This window comes from Vulpes vulpes, chromosome 4 (genome assembly GCF_048418805.1).
Source record: "Vulpes vulpes isolate BD-2025 chromosome 4, VulVul3, whole genome shotgun sequence".
Lineage (NCBI taxonomy): Eukaryota > Metazoa > Chordata > Mammalia > Carnivora > Canidae > Vulpes > Vulpes vulpes.
This window is the reverse complement of record NC_132783.1, coordinates 78737504-78760207: the sequence shown is the minus strand read 5'-3', so window position 1 is coordinate 78760207 and position 22704 is coordinate 78737504. Positions and strand designations below refer to the sequence as shown.

At 41.5% G+C, this 22704-nt stretch overlaps 1 protein-coding gene and 1 pseudogene across 1 annotated transcript in view; both read left to right on the top strand.

Annotated features, from left to right (window-relative positions):
- The first annotated feature begins 12026 nt into the window (after positions 1-12026).
- On the top strand, positions 12027-22146 carry LOC140598751 (heterogeneous nuclear ribonucleoprotein A1-like; annotated as a pseudogene).
- Positions 22037-22704, top strand: part of DNAJC12 (DnaJ heat shock protein family (Hsp40) member C12) — a 51152-nt gene continuing 50484 nt past the window's right edge. The window contains exon 1 of the mRNA XM_072756143.1: positions 22037-22062. The gene's annotated coding sequence lies outside the window, so the exon portion shown is untranslated. The remainder of the gene's footprint in view (positions 22063-22704) is intronic.

The following is a 22704-nucleotide window of genomic DNA, read 5'->3' as shown; positions in this document are numbered from 1 at the left end:
TGGCTCAGCGGTTTAGCGCCTGCCTTTGGCCCAGGGCGCGATCCTGGAGTCCTGGGATCAAGTCCCACATCGGGCTCCCGGCATGGAGCCTGCTTCTCCCTCTGCCTGTGACATACTCTGCCTCTCTCTCTCTCTCTCACTCTATGTCTTTCATAAATAAATAAATAATTCTTTAAAAAAATAATTTAAGCATCTACAGAATGAATATTATGACTAGAATGAGAGGTTCAGCATCAATCAGCTCTGAAAAACCTTGTCCACATACCTAAGTAGTTGAAAATGAAAGGAATTTTGTTATTGCTGTCACCCAGTTCTTTGAACTTCTTCCTAGTTATGTGCCAAAAATCACATAATTTCTATTTTCAAAAATTATTCTTAATGATCTAATAGCTGACAATTTGACTAGTTCTTCCTTTGGATTTTGGAAGGAAAGAATTGGAAACTACTTGATCTTCAAAAAGATTTGTTACTCAATGATTAGTGTCATTCACTTTCTCATTTTGTGAAAAGATTCAGCAAGACTGACAAATAAATATGCAATTGTATCCAATTTTCTTCTATAGGAGACATTTTGTTTATTTTTTTTAACTTTTATTTATTTATGATAGTCAAAGAGAGAGAGAGAGAGGCAGAGGCACAGGCAGAGGGAGAAGCAGGCTCCATGCACCAGGAGCCCGATGTGGGATTCGATCCCGGGTCTTCACGATCGTGCCCTGGGCCAAAGGCAGGCGCCAAACCGCTGCGCCACCCAGGGATCCCCGACATTTCGTTTAATAAAGAAAGATTATGGGTAGCCCCAGTGGCCCAGTGGTTTAGCGCCGCCTTCAGCCCACGGTGTGATCCTGGGGACCCAGGATCAAGTCCCATGTCAGGCTCCCTGCTTCTCCCTCTGCCTGTGTCTCTGCCTCCCTCTCTCTCTGTGTCTCTCAGGAATAAATAAATAAAATCTTAAAAAAAAAGATTAGAATATTAAATATTGTTTTTTAAAAAATTTATTTATTTTTTTATGATAGTCACAGAGAGAGAGAGAGAGAGAGGCAGAGATACAGGCAGAGGGAGAAGCAGGCTCCATGCACCGGGAGCCCGATGTGGGATTCGATCCCGGGTCTCCAGGATCGCGCCCTGGGCCAAAGGCAGGCGCCAAACCGCTGCGCCACCCAGGGATCCCAAATGTTGTTAAGTCAATACATTTTTGTAACATTCTTTTATCTTATTAAGCAGTTTGAATATATTTTTGTCAAAACTTTGAAATTCCAAATTTAGCCCAATGTACAAAATAATGATGTCCAGTAGAAATAGAATGTGGGTCACATACATAATTCTAATATTTTCAGTAGCCATACTAAAAAAAAATTAAAACAGGCAAAATTAATGTAATAATGTATTTCATTTAGATTAACATATTAAAATATATCATTTCAAAGTATAATCAATATAATAAAACTTACGCTGTCTTGGTTTTTACATTTAAATATTTTTTAAAAAAGATTTTGTTAAAAAAAATATTTTACTTATTTATTCATGAGAGAGAGAGAGATAGGCAGAGGGAGAAGCAGGCCCCATGCAGGAAGCCCGATGTGGGACTCAATCCTGGGACTCCAGGATCATGCCCTGGGCCGAAGGCAGTTGCTAAACTACTGAGCCACCTAGGGATGCCCCCCAAGTCCTCATTTCTTAACAAGAAATGATGTTAATACACAGTGTGATAACTTATAAAATTATTAAAAACATTTTATAAGGGCTATACTTGTTGTGAGCATAATGTAACATTTAATTTTATTGAATCATTATATTGTACACCTGAAACTAATGTAGCATTGCATATCAACAATATTTAAATTTTTAAAAAATTAAAAATGAAAAAAATTTTATAAAGATTTGTCATATAAAATAAGTTACTAAAAGCAGCCAAATAAGATTTTTTTTTTAAATTTTTTTTTTTAATTTATTTATGATAGTCACACAGAGAGAGAGAGAGGCAGAGACACAGGCAGAGGGAGAAGCAGGCTCCATGCACCGGGAGCCCGACGTGGGATTCGATCCCGGGTCTCCAGGATCGCGCCCTGGGCCAAAGACAGGCGCTAAACCACTGCGCCACCCAGGGATCCCCAAATAAGATTTTAAAGGTGGTCAATACAAACAATCTAGTCATAAAATAAACAAGTCCTGGGCAATGTACTGTACAGCATGGTGACTATAGTTAACAATATTATATTATATATTTGGAAGTTGCTAAGAGGGTAGATCTTGAAAGTTCTCATCACAAGAAAAATATCTGTAACTATGTGTGGATGACAGATGTTAACAAGACTTATGATTATTTCACAGTGTATCAATATATACATATTATATTATATAACTGAAACTAATATGTCAATGATACCTCAATAAAAAATAAAGAAAAATGAAGAAACAAAAAATACTTAATCATTCATTTTTCATAAGATCAAGTCACAAATTACTAAAATACAAACTGTTACTTCTCTAATTTAATGTATAAGTAGAATTTTAAAGATATGTACTTTTTAAAAAGATATGAATTCTTTTTTAAGATTTTATTTATTTATTCATGAGAGACACACAGAGAGAGGCAGAGACACAGGCAGAGGGAGAAGCAGGCTTCCTGCAGAGAGCCTGATGTGGGACTTGATCCCAGGACCTCTCAATCCCAGGATTCAGAATGACGAACTGAACCAAAGACAGATGCTCAACTGCTGAGCCACCCAGACACCCCAAAAGATATGTAATTAATAATGTCACAAGAACTTGAATGAGTGGGGATCCCTGGGTGGCTCAGCTGTTTAGCACCTGCCTTCGCCCCAGGGCATGATCCTGGAGTCCCAGGATTGAGTCCCACTTTGGGCTCCCTGCATAGAGCCTGCCTCTCTCTGTGTCTGTCATGAATAAATAAAATCTTTAAAAAAAAAAAAAAAAAAAAAAAGGGCAGCCATTTGGCTTAGCCCGGATGGCTTTTTTAGCGCCACCTTCAGCCCAAGGAGTGATCCTGGAGACCAGGAATCAAGTCCTATGTCAGGCTCCCTGCATGAAGCCTGCTTCTTCCTCTGCCTGTGTCTCTGCATTTTCTCCTCTCTCTTTCTCCTCTCTGTGTATTCTCATGAATAAATAAAATCTTAAAAAGTAATTTTAAAAAAAGAAAGAACTTGAATGAGTATCTCCTCTTTTCCACTCTGTAAGGTTGTTGACCTTTTTTTTTTTTTCACTTTTGGCTTCAACTTTTGACCCAATGTCTAGCATTAGCATTGGAGCTCAAGAAATATTTTTTTAATGAATCAAAAGTTTCATAATCATTAATACAGTGTAACTTCATTTAGCCGAGTAAGTTTTGGTACTAGTGTCTCAAAGAAGAGCCAGAAGAAACTCAACAGAGGAAACTAGGATGAGTAATATTCTCTTCTATCACTCCCAATTCCTAATGGTGGGAAGCCCTTGAATGGTATTTACTCATTCCAAATATTACCCCATACCTGAGAGATAGTAGTAGAGAGCAAAATGATCTGCTTTTGTCTATTGATCTGTCCTGGGCTTCATGTAGCAGAAATTTCTTTGGGGTTAAATGATAAATATTCCAAGCTAACTTCAGATTAGTACATGAGATTCTGTGCTAATAGCATAAACCCTCTGAGGAAGAACTGGTGAAGGAGCTTTGTATTTACTTTTAGGTTTCCAAAGAGAGCACTGGCTCACCTCGAAGATAACAAAGTCCTCTGGGCAAAATCAAGGTATGCCATGATTATCAGGCCAGCTCCTGAAGTATTAAGAAATAGACAGAAATCCAGGTCATGATGTTTTCTTGGAAACATCTTTGCCACTTACACCTCTTGTATGAAGCCCTCTGATGTTTCTACCTAATTTTATCGGTTTAAGTAATATCAAATATGTTTGATTTAAAACCCTATTGGGAAAAAAAAATCCTTATTGGGCCCTGGTTTTTAGCTTTACCTGTCATATTAATTCTACCTTGAAATCTTCACTTATTTTCAATTTTGAACATTTCTATAGAAACTGGTGTGATTTTATTTTATTTTACACATCCAGCATTATAATAGTTATTTGTGCATTTGTATTATCTCGCCTGTTTGGTGATAAGCTTTGTAAGGATATTAAGATTTCATTTATTTCTTTTTAAAGATTTTATTTATTCATGAGAGACACAGAGAGAAAGGCAGAGACACAGGCAGAGGGAGAAGCAGGCTTCCTGCAGAGAGCCTGATGTGGGACTTGATCCCAGGACCTCTCAATCCCAAGACCTCAGAATGAGGACCTGAGCCAAAGACAGACACTCAACCACTGAGCCACCCAGGTGCCCCTTATGGTTTTGTGTATTAGGTCTTCAATTTTACAAAGTATCCACTATATACATATTTTATTTATTTATTCATGAAAGACAGATGGGGGGGGGGGCACAGGATCACGACTTGAGCCAAAGGCAGATGCTCAACCACTGAGCCATCCAGGCATCCCTCCGATATTGTTTTTAAGGAATAGTTAAATAAGGATTATTAAAGAATTCCATTACTTAAAGATGGATCCAAAATCATTCTATTAATTTTTCTGGATACATCATCACATTTTCCCTGTGTATTTTAGCAAAAAAGAGGAAGTGATATAATGCTAGAAATTAATCAGCTGCTCTAGCCAGTAAAATATAATTTTGTTTTTTGGTAATAGCAAAAAATTTTAAACATTTCAAAAATAGCAATGAGATGAAAATGGTGGGGTGGGCAAAACATTCAAAGATATTCCTGCCCTGCAGCATCTATCATCCCTGCTCCCCCCGCCCCCCATGTAGGCGGGGCCTGTAATTGCAATGGGATGCTTACTCCTTTGATTAAGTCACTTTCTATAAACCTTGTGTAGCTCACTGGAGACATTCTCCTGCTGGCTTCCAGGAAGTAAGCTCTCCCGCGGTGAGGGAGTTTGTGAGCTGGCCACCTGATGGGGAACGGCAGGGGTCTCTAGGAGCAGCTGACATAAGCAAGATATCTAGGACCTCTGTCCTACAAAAACCAAACTGAATTCTGCCAACAATCGGTGAGCTTGGAATAGGACCCCAAGCCTCAGATGAGATCAGACTCCCTGACTACACCTTGACTGTGGACTGTGGGACCCTGAGTAGCAGATACAGTCAAACCCTGCCAGGACTCTTGACCTATGGAAACTGCAGCAATAACTATTCTGTTTAGAGCTATGGAGTCTGTGGTTCATGATAACCTTTCTTCTCTCTCTTTTTTTTTTAAAGATTTTATTTATTTTTTTCAGAGAGAGAGCAAGCACGCAGGAGCAGGAGAAGGGGGCAGAGGGAGAAGCAGACTCCTACTAAGCAGGGAGCCCAATGTGGGTCTCCATGCCAAGACCCTGAGATCATGACCTGAACTGAAGGCATGACTGACCTACCCAGGTGCCTCTCATAGTAACTTTTCATGAAACATAGGAAACTTACCCAGATGGCCTGTAGTAAGGGAAGAAATATTTTTGATGTGATTTAATGTGGTAACTATGGTATTTAATAATCCACACAGAATCTAAAATAAATTATGCAAAATATTCACCTGTGGGTTTTATCCAGTGTCAAAAACTTGAAGAATTTGGTACTCTAGGGGTACCTGGCTAGTTCAGTCAGTAAAGCATGTGACTTGATCTCTAGGTCATGCGACTGAGCTCTACCTTGGGTGGAATATTTACTCAAAAAAAAAAAAAAAAAGGTACTTCAAGGAAACTTTCTAGTTTTATTTAAGAGAATCAGTCTTGGGCAGCCCCGGTGGTGCAGCGGTTTAGTGCCGCCTGCAGCCCAGGGCGTGATCCTGGAGGCTGGGGATAGAGTCCCGCGTCGGGCTAAAAAAAAAAAAATTAAATAAATTAAATAAAAGAATCAGTCTTGGGGATCCCTGGGTGGCTCAGCGGTTTAGTGCCTGCCTTTGGCCTGGGGCATGATTCTGGAGACCCAGGATTGAGTCCCACATCGGGCTTCCTGCGTGGAGCCTGCTTCTCCCTCTGCCTGAGTCTGTGCCTCTCTCTGTCTCTCATGAATAAATAAATAAAATCTTAAAAAAAATAAAATAAGAGAATCAATCTTACTAACTTCAACTACTCAATTGTATTTTCTTTCCAGCTAATGACACATCCTGGGGATTAATGCTGTAACAGATGAAGATAATTTTTAAAACTTAAATTCAGGGGTATCTGGGTGGCTGTTGGTTAAGCATCTGACTCTTGATTTCATTTTTTTTAATTATTATTATTTTTTAATTTTTTAATTTATTTATGATAGTCACAGAGAGAGAGAGAGGGGCAGAGACACAGGCAGAGGGAGAAGCAGGCTCCATGCACCGGGAGCCCGATGTGGGATTCGACCCCGGGTCTCCAGGATCGCGCCCTGGGCCAAAGGCAGGCGCTAAACCGCTGCGTCACCCAGGGATCCCTGACTCTTGATTTCAGATCAGGGCCTGATCTCAGGGTCATGAGCTCAAGCCTCCCGTCAGGCTCTGCACTGGACGCAGAGCCTGCTTGAGATTCTCTTACCTCTGCCCCTCTCCCACTTCTCTCCCTCTCTAAAAACAAAAAACAAACTTAAATTCATAATAAGTTATTTTAAGCCTTTCAATAGTCTAGATTGTTCTAGAACTGAAGTTCTCTTTGCTTTTCCCAGGCTTTCCTTCATGAACAGTGCATTCCTGGACAATAGTTGAAGGATGAAAGAAATTAGGTTAAACCAGAACCGTCATTGCTTCCACCGTCCACACTGATTTCAGAACATCCCAAGGCCAAGGCCAAGGCCAGTACACCCCTTTTATAAATTAGTGATCCACCCTTAACAGAAATATGTTTAAGTCTGGGAATAGCAGGAAGCTACGGAGGGTTTATGCTATCTTTACTGAACATTAAATTGGGCCATTTTCCATTGTCCATTTGTATGGCATCTTAATAAGTTGTCACATTGGAGATGTTACAGGACAGTAGTATTTGGGACAGAGATGGGTAGTGAGTGACCTATTTGTGAGGTAGGAGAAATGCTGTCATGAAAGGAAATGGATAAGGATAGTCTGAATCAGACTACTGAAGGGTATAGTTGAGGTACCTTTATTATTTTTTTTAAGATTTTATTGGGGGGACGCCTGGGTAATAGAGCGGTGAGCATCTGCCTTTGGCTCAGGGCATGATCCTGGGGTCCTGGAATGGAGTCCCACATTGGGCTCCCTGCAAGGAGCCTGCTTCTCCCTCTGCCTGTGTCTCTGCCTCTCTCTCTGTGTCTCTCATGAATAAATAAATAAAATATTTAAAAAACAGTAAAGATTTTATTGGGAATACAATTTTCTTACATTATATGCACCTACATATCCCCTGGCAAATCTTCCAGTACTCCAGTTTGAAGACCTCGGCCCTAGAATATAAATTAATCCTGGTCAGTGACTGTATCTTATGATCTTTATTCCCTCCAGTCCTCCCTTAACACTGGGTGAGGCAGGTAATAGAAAAGTAGACAATGGCCTTTCACTGGGCACAGGAGACTCTGGTCTGCTAGAAAGTGTCCCTCTGCCTGGAGAGAGTGGGATAACCAGTCCGATTCTTGCTTCATCATTCTCCCTTACATTTATTTCCCAGAGGCCATCTTTTTATCACCACATTACTTCAGAAATTACCATGTGAATTGAACCACTATCGTCTAAGCACTACAAATCCAACACAGATTTGTTGAACACCCACCTTGCTAAAGTTCTGTGGTTCTTTGAGGGAAGGGGTTGCTGATATGAGAGGCAGGTCCCTGATTTCAGGGACTCACAGTCCAGTTGGGAAAATGGACTCATGTACAGAAAGTTCAAACAGAATCATTTCGTTTTAAATAACATCTTCTATGCTCCTGAAGGTCTCACATCAATTCAAACATCATGGTTCTTTTTTTTTTTTTTTTTTTAATTCATAAGAGACACACAGAGAGAGGCAGAGACATAGGCAGAGGGAGAAGCAGGCTCCCTGCAAGGAACCTGATATGGGACTCAATCCAGGACCCTGTGATCACAACCTTAGCCAAAGGCAGATGCTCAACCACTGAGCCACCCAGGTGCCCCAAACATCGTGTTTTTTAAGACTTATTTGGACAAATATCTACAGCAAAATGATCTTTGTTTAGCAGCTTATGTACCAACAATATTTGCAATTGACCCAGCTCCCTGACTCTGAAATCATGTATTATTGAATTTGTAAACTTAGGAAGTTTGTATTATCTCCATATTTACATAATATTCTTATGTCACAGGATCTCACCGTTTCATGATACAGATTCTTAAACAATGCATTTGCACTACCCAAGGAAGAAAAGTTCTGTAGTACAGTTGATTGTGTTTTACGGGGAGCACTTTATTCTGTAAATTAAACATGGGGACTTGGAGATGTTTCATCTGGAACTTGGAAGGTGGTTGACAAATAAGTATTGTCAGGAAACTGTACATACATGGTGGAAATGAGGCAATTTCAGAAATCCTGAACAAGTTGAAGGAGATTTGAGCGGGGAGTGTAGGAGAAAACATTAGTATACCTTAAAAAAAAAAAAAAAAAAAGCACAATATGGCAGAAGGAGGTAGTTTTGCTTTGCCTGAGGCTAGAATGTAATTGGTCTGTACTGCCCCCATTGAATTGGGATTTGCAGTTCTCCTACTCTCCCTTCTAGCCTTCTGGGTGAAGAGGAAGGAGGACGAATGGTTTATTCTTCCCTCATTCATTCCATCCCTTTTAGACCTGAGAGAACTGGATAAAGGAGACCAAAAAAATTTTTTTTTCCTTTTTTATAGAGAAGTTTTTATTTTTTTATTTTTAAAATTTTTTTATAAATTTATTTTTTATTGGTGTTCAATTTGCCAACATATAGAATAACACCCAGTGCTCATTCCATCAAGTGCCCCCCTCAGTGCCCGTCACCCAGTGACCCCCACCCCCGCCCACCTCCCCTTCTACCACCCCTAGTTCGTTTCCCAGAGTTAGGAGTCTCTCATGTTCCGTCTCCCTTTCTGATATTTCCCACTCATTTTTAGGAGACAAAAAATTTTAACCCAGCAAGCTGGAAGAAGGTCAGAAAACACACTCAAAAGCAAACTCTGCCAAGGGGAGTGGGGCACTGAATGAACCACAAGATTATATCCAGAAGGGTAGATGTAATCATGGCCTCAGAGCTCCAAAAATGGGGGTGGGACGCTGGAGAGCTGATTTCAGGTCTGCAATAAAACCGTTTGAGACTTGGGGATTGAGAAAATACCAAAATCTAAATCTTAATGTAAGGTCTTAAAGTTATCTTTACATAATCCAAAAGAAGTCAATGGCAGTTTCCAGGGCCCTTATTATGCAAAAACGCTCAGGCAATCTTTGATGGGAGTCATTTTAAAGATAGAGGAATGGAATCCAGGTGGAACTGGGTAGGCAGGGATTTCCAACTTTGGCAACCTTTCAGCCTTGGAGTGGTTAAAAATCTGAATGCCGAGGTCGTCCCCCAGACTAGTTTACATTGGAATCTCTGGGGAGGGGTCCAGGTGTTCATATTTTTAAAGCTGCTCAGCTGATCCCAAAATGGTGTGAAGCCCCACTTGTAGATAGCTGAGCCACCCAAGGATCCCCCTAGAGCACAGTAGTTTTAAATGAACTAAATGGTACTTTGAGGCCTGGGAGACTCTAAGTTATTAATCTTTCTGGGCCTTGGTTTTTTTTTTTTTTTTTTAAGATTTTATTTATTTATTCATAGAGACACACACACAGAGAGAGGCAGAGACACAGGCAGAGGGAGAAGCAGGCTCCACGCAGGGAGCCCGATGTGGGACTCGATCCCGGGTCTCCAGGATCACAACCTGGGCTGTAAGCAGCACTAAACCGATGAGCCACTGGGGCTGCCCTGGGCCTTGGTTAAAAACAATTTCTATAACCTCAATTTTATGTAGTTTGAACCCTGACAGTGACAGAGTAGGTAATTAGATACAAGCAGGGAACAAGCGCTATCCCTCTGATAAAAGGGCAGAAACCAAGTTCCAAGCAGCTGGGGCAGACCCTAGGGGACATGCCTGCTCTCTTCCCTATGGCCACTGCCCTAAAGTAATATATTGCTTCCTTATAATATGTTTACATTGTGGTTTTGAAACACCCTCCCCCCGCCCCCCCCCCCCAGCATGGTAGGGAGGGAAAGTGGTGGTAACAGTCGGGACAAGGATCCTGTAGGGCCCCGAACTGCCCCTCCCAACCGATAGGAGGAGTCAGATCATTGGTTGCAACCTTGGTCAGGAACTGTCCTGGCTATGACCCTTAACCTATTTAAACATAAAAAGGAGCATTCCTGGCTGGCTGAGTCAGTAGAGCCTGAGACTCTTGGTTTTGGGGGTTGTGAGGTTGAGCTCAGGTTTGGCATAGAGATTGCTTTAAAAAGAGGGGGGGAAAAAAAGGAAAGACAGCCCTGACCCCCTTGGTGTAGCTCGTCCCTCACCCTCCCCTGACCTGCCCACTCTTCTATCTCCGGAGGATACCTTCACATAACTGCTGTACAAACACTAGCTTGCTTAAGAGTTTGTCTTCGAATTCTTTCTTGACCAAGCTCAAGAACCGGGGCCAGGAAACAGACTCGCCCTTGACAAAACTGCTTCGTTTAAGAAACTGCAGCCAGAATGATTTTTTTTTTAAATCAAGGTAAAATGTACATGCAGTAAAATGCACAGATATTAACATTCTGATGAGTTTTGATAAATGAATACACCTGTGTAGCTGTGACCCCAGAATTTTCTTTATGCTCTCATAGTCAGCCCTGCCACTCTCCCCATAAGGACCTGCTTTTCTGACTTTCATTACCCTAGATCAGTTATTGAACTTCGCTGAAATGAAATCTCCCATCGTGCACTCGTTCACAGTGCTCTTTTAAAATTTATTTTTTTAGGGGGATCCCTGGGTGGCGCAGCGGTTTGGCACCTGCCTTTGGCCCAGGGCACGATCCTGGAGACCCGGGATCGAATCCCACGTCGGGCTCCCGGTGCATGGAGCCTGCTTCTCTCTCTGCCTCTCTCTCTCTCTCTCTGTGACTATCATAAAGAAAGAAAGAAAGAAAATTAAAAAAATAAATTAAATTTATTTTTTATTTTAAAAGTTTACTTAAGTAATCTTTACAGCCAATGTGGGGCTTGAACTCATGACCCTGAGATCAAGAGTCTTATGCTCTTTCAACTAAGCCAGCCAGGCACCTCAGATCTTTAAAAATTTAAGGATTTATTTATGTATTTATTTATTTGAGAGAGAGAGAGAGCACATACATGAGCAGAGGGAGGGGCAGCAGGAGAGGAAGAGAGTGTTTTCTAGCAGGCTCCCCACTAAGCTCTGAGTTAGAGGGGGGCTCATCTGAGGACACTGAGATCAAGACTTGAGCTGAAACAAAGAGTTGGCTGCTTAACAGACAGAGCCACCCAGGTGCCCCTTATCTTTAAAAATTGAAAACACAAATTGGATCATGTCAATCCTCTGCTCACAATCTTTAATGGCTCCCTATTACTCCTGGAATAAACTGCAGACTCCCCCTTGTGGCTAGCAAGTCCTTGTATCCCTCTTAGTCCTCTAACACCATCTGCAGGCTCTAGGCTGTGCTCATTTATAATGGTGTTCTATTCACACTGGTCTTTCCCAGCACCTTCTTACTCAGAGTCTTTGCTCATCTCTGTTCCTCTTCAGTCCTATTGGCCTTTGGGCATCATCTTAAATGTTACTTCCTCTTAGAGGTATTCCCTGGTGCCCCAATTCTAAATTATGTTCTCCTTTGTTCTTTTCATTTCTGCCATTAACACATTAATAATTACCCATGGGCAGCCCGATGGCTCAGTGGTTTAGTGCTGCCTTCAGCCCGGGGCGTGATCCTGGAGACCCAGGATCGAGTCCCGCATCAGGCTCTCTGCATGGAGCCTGCTTCTCCCTCTGCCTGTGTCTCTGCCTCTCTCTCTCTCTCTCTCTGTCTCTCATGAATAAATAAATAAAATATTTAAAAAAAATAATAATTACCTATGTGTGTTTATTCAACTTTAAAATTGTTCATCTTGCTTTCTGCCCCTGGATGCCACCGAATAAGCATCGGTAAAGTCTCCCCTCCCACCGCCGTCATATCTAAGTCAGAATCTCCCAAAGAGCCTGAGCAGCTGTGGAAGCTCTTCATCAGAGGTTTGAGCTTTGAAACAACCAATGAGAGCCTGAGGAGCCATTTTGAGCAATGGGGAACGCTTACGGACTGGGTGGCAATGAGAGATCCAAACACCAAGCACTCTAGAGGCTTGGGGTTTGTCAAGTATGCCACCGTGGAAGAGGTGGATGCAGCCATGAATGCAAGGCCACACAAGGTGGATGGAAGAGTTGTGGAACCAAAGAGGGCTGTCTCAAGAGAAGATTCTCAAAGACCTGGTGCCCACTTAACTGTGAAAAAGATTTTTGTTGGTGGCATTAAAGAAGGCACTGAAGAACATCATTTAAGAGATTATTTTGAGGGACACTTGGGTGGCTCAGCAATTGAGCCTCTGCCTTCAGCCCAGGGCATGATCCTGGAGACCCGGGATCGAGTCCCACATCGGGCTCCCTGCATGGAGCTTGCTTCTCCTTCTGCCTGTGTCTCTGCCTCTCTCTCTGTGTTTCTCATGAATAAGTAAATTCTTAAAAAAAAAAAAAAAAGGAGATTATTTTGAGGGCAACCCAGGTGGCTCAGTGGTTTAGCGCCTGCCTTCAACCCAGGGCGTGATCCTGGAGACCCTGGATCGAGTCCCACGTTGGGCTCTCTGCATGGAGCCTGCTTCTCCCTCTGTCTGTGTCTCTGCCTCTCTCTGTGTGTGTCTCTCATGAGTAAATAAATAAAATCTTAAAAAAAATTATTTTGAGCAGTATGGGAAAATTGAAGTGATTGAGATTGTGACTGACAGAGGTAGTGGCAAAAAGAGTTTTGCTTTTGTGACATTTGATGACCATGACTCTGCAGACAAGATTGTCATAAAAAAATATCATACTGTGAAAAATATCACAATTGTGAAGTAAGGAAAGCCCTATCTAAGCAAGAGATAGCTAGTGCTTCATCCAGCCGAAGAGGACGAAGTGGTTCTGGAAACTTTGGTGGTGGTCGTGGAGGTGGTTTTGGTGGGAATGACAACTTTGGTTGTGGAGGGAACTTCAGTGGTCGAGGTGGCTTCGGTGGCAGTCAAGGTGGTGGTGGATACCATGGCAGTGGGGATGGCTATCACGGATTTGGTAATGATGGAAGCAACTTTGGAGTTGGCGGAAGCTATAACGACTTTGGCAATTACAACAATCAATCCTCAAACTTTGGACCCATGAAAGGAGGAAATTTTGGAGGCAGAAGCTCTGGCCTCTGTGGTGGTGGAGGTCAGCACTTTGCCAAACCACGAAACCAAGATGGCTGTGGCGGTTCCAACAGCAGCAGCAGCAGCTATGGCAGTGGCAGAAGGTTTTAATTACTGCTAGGAAACAAAGCTTAGCAGGAGAGGAGAGACAGAGAAGTGACAGGGAAGCTACAGGTTAAAACAGATTTGTGAACTCAGCCAAGCACAGTGGTGGCAGGGCCTACCTGCTACAAAGAAGACATGGTTTAGACAACTCATGTGTATGCGCAAAATACTCGAGGACTGTATTTGTGACTAATTGTATAACAGGCTATTTTAGTTTCTGTTCTGTGGAAAGTGTAAAGCATTCCAACAAAGGGTTTTAATGTAGATTTCTTTTTTGCACCCGTGCTGTTGATTGCTAAATGTAATAGTCTGATCATGACGCTGAATAAATGTGTCTTTTTTTAAATGTGCTGCGTAAAGTTAGTCTACTCTGAAGCCATCTTGGTAAACTACCCCAACAGTGTGAAGTTAGAATTCCTTCAGGGTGATGCCAGGTTCCATTAGAAATTTATTTGCAACCTGCTTGGGCACAGAAGCCATTGTCTCCACAAACCTTGGTGTGGTTGAACTGACAGTTAATGTGTTATGACCTGGAGTTCACCATTAAAAGGGTCACCCAAGAAAAGTCCTGGAGTTTATCTGGTTATTATGATTGTTGGCACATCCTATGCAATATATCTAAATTGAAGTATGGTATCAGATAAAATTATAGATGGGATTAAAGCTTGTGTATCTCCATTATCATGTGTAATCAATAAATGATTTAATATTTTCTCAAAAAAAATAAACAAATAAAATTGTTCATCTCCCTCACTTTGGCCACCAGGGTCACGGCCATGTCTGTTTGGTTCACCATTGTTTCTAGACCCTAGACCAGAGCCTGAAATATATCAGAGATCCAATAAATATGTGTTAAAATAAGTGGATGAAATGTTTTAATTGGACTCGAGCCTATTGAATTGCCAAATGAGAAAAAAAGGATAGAAAAGAAAGGCAAGAAAGATGTGGGCAGTAAGGGTAGATTCCAAGGGAGAATTGCTACTTCATTAACCTTGAGTAGTGAGAGTAAGGAGCAACAATGGAAAGAACATGGGAAGAAGTCAGAGCTCCTCACTCAGTGACTTCTCTGTACCCGTTTCCTCATTTATTTATTTTTTATTTTTTAATTTTTTTTGAAAAATTATTTATTCATGACACACACACACACACACACACACACACACACAGGCAGAGACACAGAGGGAAAATCAGGCTCCGTGCAGGGTGCCTGATGCAGGACTTGATCCCAGGTTTCCAGGATCACACCCTGGGCTGAAGGCAGCACCAAACCGCTGAGCCACCCGGGCTGCCCCTGTTTCCTCATTTATAAGCTATAGAAGATTTCATCAGGACCACCTCACCTCCATGCAGCACTTGGAAATACAGGAGAGAATTTTCCATAGTCACACTAACTGGAGACCACAACTGGCATTTATTAATTTGAAGCACCAGAGGGACGCCTGGGTGGCTCAGTGGTTGAGCGTCAAGGCGTGATCCTGGATTCCCAGGATCCAGTCCAGCATTGGGCTCCTTGCATGGAGCCTGCTTCTCCCTCTGCCTGTGTCTCTGCCTCTGTCTCTCTCTGTGTCTCTCATGAATAAATAAATAAAATCTTAACAAACAAACAAACAAACAAACAAGAGAGGGAATCCCTGGATGGCTCAGCAGCTCAGCACCTGCCTTCAGCCCAGAGAGTGATCCTGGAGTCCCATGTCAGGCTTCTGCATGGAGCCTGCTTTTCCCTCTGCCTCTGTCTCTGCCTCTCTCTCTCTCTCTCTCTCTCTGTCTCTCATGAATAAATAAACAAAATCTTTAAAAAAGAGAGAGAGAGAGAATACATACGATGCCCACAAGCCAGGGTAGGGGCAGAGGGAGAGGAAGAAACAGGCTCCTTGCTGAACAGGGAGCCTAATGTAAATATGCTAAATACACTTTAAGTGGGTGAATTATACGATATGTAAGATGTACATCAATAAAGCTATTTTTGAAATACAAAAGATGTTCAACTTCATTCATAAATAAAGAAATGAGAATCAGAAGAGTAGTGAGCAACCATTTTTCATCCATCAGATTGGCAAACATTTCCTTTTTTTTTTTTTTGGCAAACATTTTCAAGTCAATAGTTATCACGGGCAAGAGTGTGGGGAGGTTAGCACTCCTGTACACTGCTGGGAGTATAAATTGAGGTGATCTTCCTGGAGGGGAGGTTTGGTAAGATCATTTATGATTCAATATACAAACACCTTTTGATTTTGTCATTGCACTTCCAGGGATTGATTCTGCTATACATTTATTGAGCATTAAAATAATTATTGTAACAGTACAATTGAAAAAAATCATTAAAAACTGAAAACAACTAAAAGTCCATTAATAGAGTGCTAAGTAAAATAAATCCATATAAATTATGGGTTTGTGTTTGGTTAAATGAATGAAAGTATAGAAAGAGTATACATAACATGTTACTATTTTGTGTGAAAAGGGAAGAAAATAAAAATAAGAATATGAATAAGAATATGTGTATTTGCATAAAGAAGGATACACAATAGGGGTACCTGGGTGGCTCAGTCCATTAAGCACTTGCCTTCAGCTCAGGTCATGATCCTGAGGTGCTGAGATTATGCCCCACCTTGGGCTTCCTGCTTAGCAGAAGGAAGCCTGTTTCACTCCTGTTCCCCCTTATTTGTGCTCTCTCTCTCTCCCTGTCAAATAAATAAAAATAAATAAATAAATAAATAAATAAATAAATAAATAAATAAATAAAATCTTTAAAAAAAGGATACACAATAAACGAATGCAAATGATAATCTCGTTAAGTGGGAGCTAGGTAGATGATAGAAGTGAATGTGAGATTTTTTCTGAATACCTTTTTATATTGTTTTATTTTTGAGCCATGTCAATATCTAACCTAAAAAATTAAATTAAAATTAAGATAACTGAAATAAAAGAATAAAGTTTATCCACAAAAGTAAAATACAACTTATGCAAGATACATTAAGTGAAAAAACAAGTTGCAGGATAGTATGTATAACACCTTTTCATTTATTTAGTTAACAATACTTTTAAGTTCCTAATACATGTTCTAGAATCTAGGGATATGGAAGTAAACAAGGCAGCCAAGGCTCTGGCTAACATAAAGACTACATTTTAGTAGTGAGTAGGTATGCAAGCACATAAATAAGCAAAGGTAACAGAGACTGATTTGAGAAATAGTTATTTGATGGATGTCACAAAAAGCCTGAGGAAGTGACAAATGAGCTGACATCTGAATAAGGAGGATGTGGGAAAAGAGTGGTCTAGGAAAATAATGTAGTGAGTGCAAAGGTCCTGAGACTGGAACACGTTGGCAAATTTGAAGATCTGGATACAGTCTGTGTAACAGGGGAAGCTGGTAGGAGATGAAGTCAGAGTGGTAGTCAGGGGACAAATCATGGTTTGAAGTAATAGAATAATACATATGTATTATGTTATGTAAAACTTATGTTTATACATAAGTTGCAAATATTTGAAGGACACACAAGAATCTCAACATTATTAAGTGGCTGTTTTGTGGGTGGGTATTGGGGATTCTTTAAATTTTCTATCTTCAAGAGGAGTCCAAATTTCTTAAAGTATATAAAAATGAATAAAATAAGAAAGGTGCTTCAAAAAAAGGTGGGTTGTTTTGTTTTAATGCAGAATGTTGAGTAGAAATCTAGTAAAATGAATACTGTACCTGGAAGCTTGATGATTCCTTTGGTTCTGGTCCCTCTAGTGGTATTCCTGAGGTACTGCTGGTAACGGTGTCCAGGCTCAAGCATCCTACAGTGAGAGTTAAAAAAATCTTGAAGGAAAACTCTGTCAAAGTTAGAGTTTAAATTCTTGAAATTGTGTAATTCTTGACAAATTGTGGGTGGAGAAAAACCACAAAATCTCTACAGTGATTGTTACAATCACTTATTGTACATAATGAAGCAGAAGCCAGCAAAACCTTCAGATTTTAAAATTAAAAAGTGAAGAAAATGCTGCAGTTCAGTTGTTTTGCAACTGTATAACTTAAACATCCAGGGCCTGGTCAGCATCTCTTCTGAGCCTTTGCTGAGGCCTATACTTCCCTGTCTTGTCTCCACCTGGATAAGTTATGTCTCTCTCCCCATCTTGGTCAGCTCACCCCTTCTACACATGTTCCCCAACAACATGCTTTGTCCATTTCTTAACTCACCCCTTAGTACCTCCTGGCCAGGATAAAAATAGCTGACATTTAGGGAGCTGTCACTGGGTACCAGATACCATGTTAATTCATGTTACCTTTTTCAATCCTCAAATCAACTGTGAGGTATTTGCTATCATCACTACCCTTAGAAAGATGGAGAGGGGCTACCTAAGACACAGACCCATACCTTAGGATCATGGCTGGTAAATGGTAGCTTGGTATTGAATCCCTGTATGACTCTAGACCACATATATTTAATCAGTTACCTATATTTGAATATATTGTTTATTTAGATAGATATTACATATATATTTTAATCAGTGTAGATCATGGGTCATAAACTCAGATGTGTATAGGGATCAGAATGTGAGTGCAGAGAACTTGATACTACACTTTGTATTTTCTCAAAGGATTATGTCCTCTTGTTTTTCTTGAAACATAGGGCCTTCTTTCTTTATCTTTCATTGTTCCACATTTGATAAAAATAGGGATCAAGAAATATTTTTAAATATTTCTTTCCTTATTCTAAATATTTCTTTTCTCTTTATGATAAAAATGTGAGTGAATAATGCCTGGCAACTCACACTTGGCTTCAGTGTCAACAAATAACAAGGAGTCAGGAGACCTTGACACCATAGCATAGGCCCCATCTAAAGGGGGTAGTCCCAGTTTAGCTCCAGGCAAATGTTGCCACTGGGAATGCCAAGTGAACCCCAAATTGTCAGATCTTCCAATGTTTCTTTTTTTTTTAAATTTTATTTATTTATTCATAAGAGAGAGAGAGGAAGAGACATAGGTAGAGGGAGAAGCAGGCTCCATGCAGGGAGCCTGACGTGGGATTTGATCCTGGGTCTCCAGGATCATGCCCTGGGCTGAAGGCAGGTACTTAACCACTGACCCACCCAGGAATCCCTCTTCCAATGTTTCAAAGGAAATAGAAGCCTAGAGTTTTATGTAAAGTTTAAATATTTAGCTGCCCAATTTTAAGATGTTGGCAGCTAATTCATGTATTATTAGGTACATGGTTTGGTAGGCCTGACTTGATCTGTGAGTCACAAGTTCAATCTTGTCTCTTTAATTGCAATGCAAGTTTCTTGTGAGGAACCACTAAAACAGATTCCTTTTAGATCTCACACAGTGGTAGGTACACACCATGTACTCAAAGAATTTGTGCTAAGCCATGAAGCTGCTCATGAGTATTACTCTATACTTAGATTTCAATTCCTTTTGGCAAACATTCATTTGGCAGCTTGGGCTTTCACAGAATCACATAGTGTCTGTGAATTTACCACAAAACCAAAATGATTTTCTGAATTCACCAAAGAGAAGGGGGCCTAGGACATAGAAAATATTAATTGAAATTGCTTGTTTTGGGGATGCTGGGCTGGCTTAGTCTGTAGAGCAAGCACCTCTTGAACTTGGGGTTTTGAGTTCAACCCTACTTTGTGTGCAGAGATTACTTAAAAAATAAAATTTAAAAAATAATGAAAGTTTCTTGTTTTTATTCCATTAATTTGCCTGAGTAATAATCCTCAGATTAATATCCTCAGTGTAGGTTTGCTGCACATTAGAATCACTGAGAGAAACTTTACAAAATACTCATGCCATACCCACAGAACCTCCTTTTTAATTCAGACTGCAGGATGGTCCTAGCATTGGTATGTGTGTAGGTATATGTATATACACATATGTATATTTATTTATTCGTGAGAGAGAGGGGGGCACAGAGACACAGGCAGAGGGAGAAGGAGGCTCCATGCAGGGAGCCGGATGTGGGACTCAATCCCAGGTCTCCAGGATCAGACCTTAGGCTGAAGGCAGCACTAAACCGCTGAGCCACCCAGGTTGCCCTGTATATTTGTATGTGTGTGTGTATAGATATATTCACAAAGTGATTTTAATGTGTAGCCACACTAGAAGATCCTTGTGTATGTTCTGGGAGTCAGGACTCATAGGGTCAGAGAATCACATATCTTACTGCCAGGAGTTATCACATGGATGATTTGGCCCAGTTTCATGTCCTTAAGACACTACTTTATTTGTTTGTTTATTTATTTATGATAGACATAGAGAGAGAGAGAGAGAGAGAGAGAGAGAGAGGGGCAGAGACAGGAGGAGGGAGAAGCAGGCTCCATGCTGGGAGCCTGACATGGGACTCGATCCCCGGACTCCAGGATCGAGCCCTGGGCCAAAGGCAGGAGCTAAACCGCTGAGCCACCCAGGGATCCCCAAGACACTACTTTTTAAAGTGATCATCATATCTGATTTGATTACTGTATTACTAATATGATCCATTACAATGCTTTTTTTTTTTTAAGACTTTTTTTATTTATTCATGAGAGACACACACACACACAGAGAGGCAGAGACACAGGCAGAGGGAGAAGCAGGCTCCATGCAAGGAGCCCGATGTGGGACTCGGTTCTCTGTCCCCAGGATCACACCCCGGGCTGCAGGCAGCGCTAAATCGCTGCGCCACTGGGGCTGCCTCTCCATTGCAATTCTATTTGAGAAGGGGAAAAAAGCTGAAATATCAGGGACTTTTTTTTTTTTTTTTTTTTTTACAAGATGTTTTAAGTAATCTCTATACCCAATGCAGGCTCAAAATCACAACTCCAAGATCAAGAGTTGCGTGCTCTGGGATGCTCAGGTGGCTTATAGGATGCCTGGGTGGCTCAGTGGTTGAGCATTTGCCCTCGGCTCAGGGTGTGATCCCCAGGTTCCAGGATCGAGTCTGCATCGGGCTCCCTGTGAAGAGCCTGCTTCTCCCTCTGCCTATGTCTCTGCCTCTCTCTCTGTGTCTCTCGGGAGTAAATAAATAAAATCTAAAAAAAAAAAAAAAAAGAGTTGTATGCTCCACTGACTGAGCCAGCCAGGCACCTCCTTCAGTAACATATTTAAGCGCTTTTTTCCCCAAATATTATCAAGTGACTATTTAATGAATTTTATTGTTTAAAATAAATCTGTTAGAGTAATAGAAACCAATAACTTGAGGACTTCTTTGTTTACTAACAAATGGCATATTAACCACTTTATGATCATTAAAATGAATAATTTTTTAAAAATGGAAAATACATACAGAATAGTGAAAATTCCACAGATATAAAAGTATATAGTAAAATTTACCTACCATTCCTATACTTGGGCATTTAGTCCCCCTCTCTGAAGGCAGATACTCTTATGAGTTTCTTGTGTATCTTTCTAGAGGCATTTTTACCATCGTTTAAAAAGTTATTTTTTATTTTTATGTCTTGAGAGAGGCATTTTTATTTACTCTCCTTTTTGACAATCCTTTAATAATTCCTTGAGAGTAAAGGCCATAAGTTTAAAGGGGAAAGAACTACTGAGTATAAGAGTGCTCCAGTGTTAGAGCGAGTCCTTTTGCTACTTGGAGTGTGATCCCTGGATCAACAGGGACTTCATTGGGGGCTTGTCAAATACGGAGAATCTCAAACCACACCCAGATATCCTGAAGCAGAAGCTGGCCTTGAACCAGGTTACCAGATGATTCGGCGGAAGCCTTTACGGTTGGGAATCATTGCTCTGGCACAAATCAAGGAAGTATGGCTCTACAAGGAGCCAGTGGAGAGCTGATGCTAGAAATCAGGTCTCCTAACAGCCTTGTAGTGTGCATTTTCCAATACACCAAAATTCTGGCTGGATAATTTAATGTAGTGTTTTTATGCATTTTCTTCTCTATGGGCTCAGGAGTCAGACACAGCAGCGCTCAAACCCCAGCTTTACTGCTAGCACAGAGTAGGAGCTCAATATGGGTTATTACACTTCCTGTTCTCTTTTTTTTTTTTTTTTCAAGATTTTATTTATTTATTCATGAGAGACACAGAGTAGAGAGAGAGAGACACACACACACACAGGCAAAGGGAGAAGCAGGCTTTATGCAGGGAGCCGGACGTGGGACTCGATCCGGGGTCTCCAGGGTCACACCCTGGGTTGAAGGCGGCACAAACTGCTGAGCCACCTGGGCTGCCCTACATTTCCTGTTCTTGCTATTACTTTTCTAATTTTTTTTCTTTTTACTTTTCTAAATTAATAAAAGCTGTACTTTTTAGAGTTTTAGGTTCACAGCAAAATTGAGTATAGTTTCCACATACCACCCCCCCCCCCCCCCAACACGCATAACCTTCCCACTATCCATATCCCTATACTATTAGGAATGGGATCACAAAAAATTAAAAAAAAAAAAAAAAAAAAAAAAAGGAACGGGATCACAGATTAAAGCTTCAAAGCAATGTTTCAACAGCCTTTATTTTTTTTTTTATTTTTTTTCAACAGCCTTTAAAGAATGTTTCACAAATTCGACTGTATGTCTGATTTAAGAGAAAGACTCCTTTCAACATCCTGCACTGCTCTCCAAAGCCCGCTTCGCCCTCACAGCCAGGAGGGGACGACCTGGTGACGCGGACACAGGTGAGGCTGAGGTCCTGGCGGGCTCGGTCCTTCCCGCGGGAACACGCAGGCACGGAGCTAGAGCCTGGCCCCGCGGAGGCCTAACAGCGCTCCGGTGGCGCCCGGGATCCCAGCCGGAGCCGGAGCCGGAGCCGGGGGCGGGGCGGGGCGGGGCGGGGCGCCGTGGGAAATCAAGACGAAGGGGTAAATAAAGGCAGTTTCTGGAAGCCGGGTAACTAAACCTAAGATGAAAGCTCGGGTCGCCAAAAACCGCCATGGGAAAGTGCCGATTTTGTTTAGCACGACAGAAACCTGGCGCGAGCCTGGAAGGGAAGCCGCGAGCCGGAGAGCGGCGGGCTGAGAAGCGCTCGGGGTGCGCGGAGCCCGCCGACCAGCTGCCTCATTTCTCTTCTCCCTCGGCCCTTCTGACGCTGGTAGTCAGAATTTCTAGGTTTCCTCTGGTTTCCACGACCTTTAGCTCCTTTTTCCCTTGCCACTTAAAGACTAGAGCATTTGATTTAAAAAAAAAAAAAAAAAAAGCAACAAAAAACAAAACCCGGGGATCCCCGGTTGGCTCAGCGGTTTGGCGCCGCCTTCGGCCGGGGGCGCGATCCTGGAGACCCGGGTTCGAGTCCCGCGTCGGGCTCCCTGCATGGAGCCTGC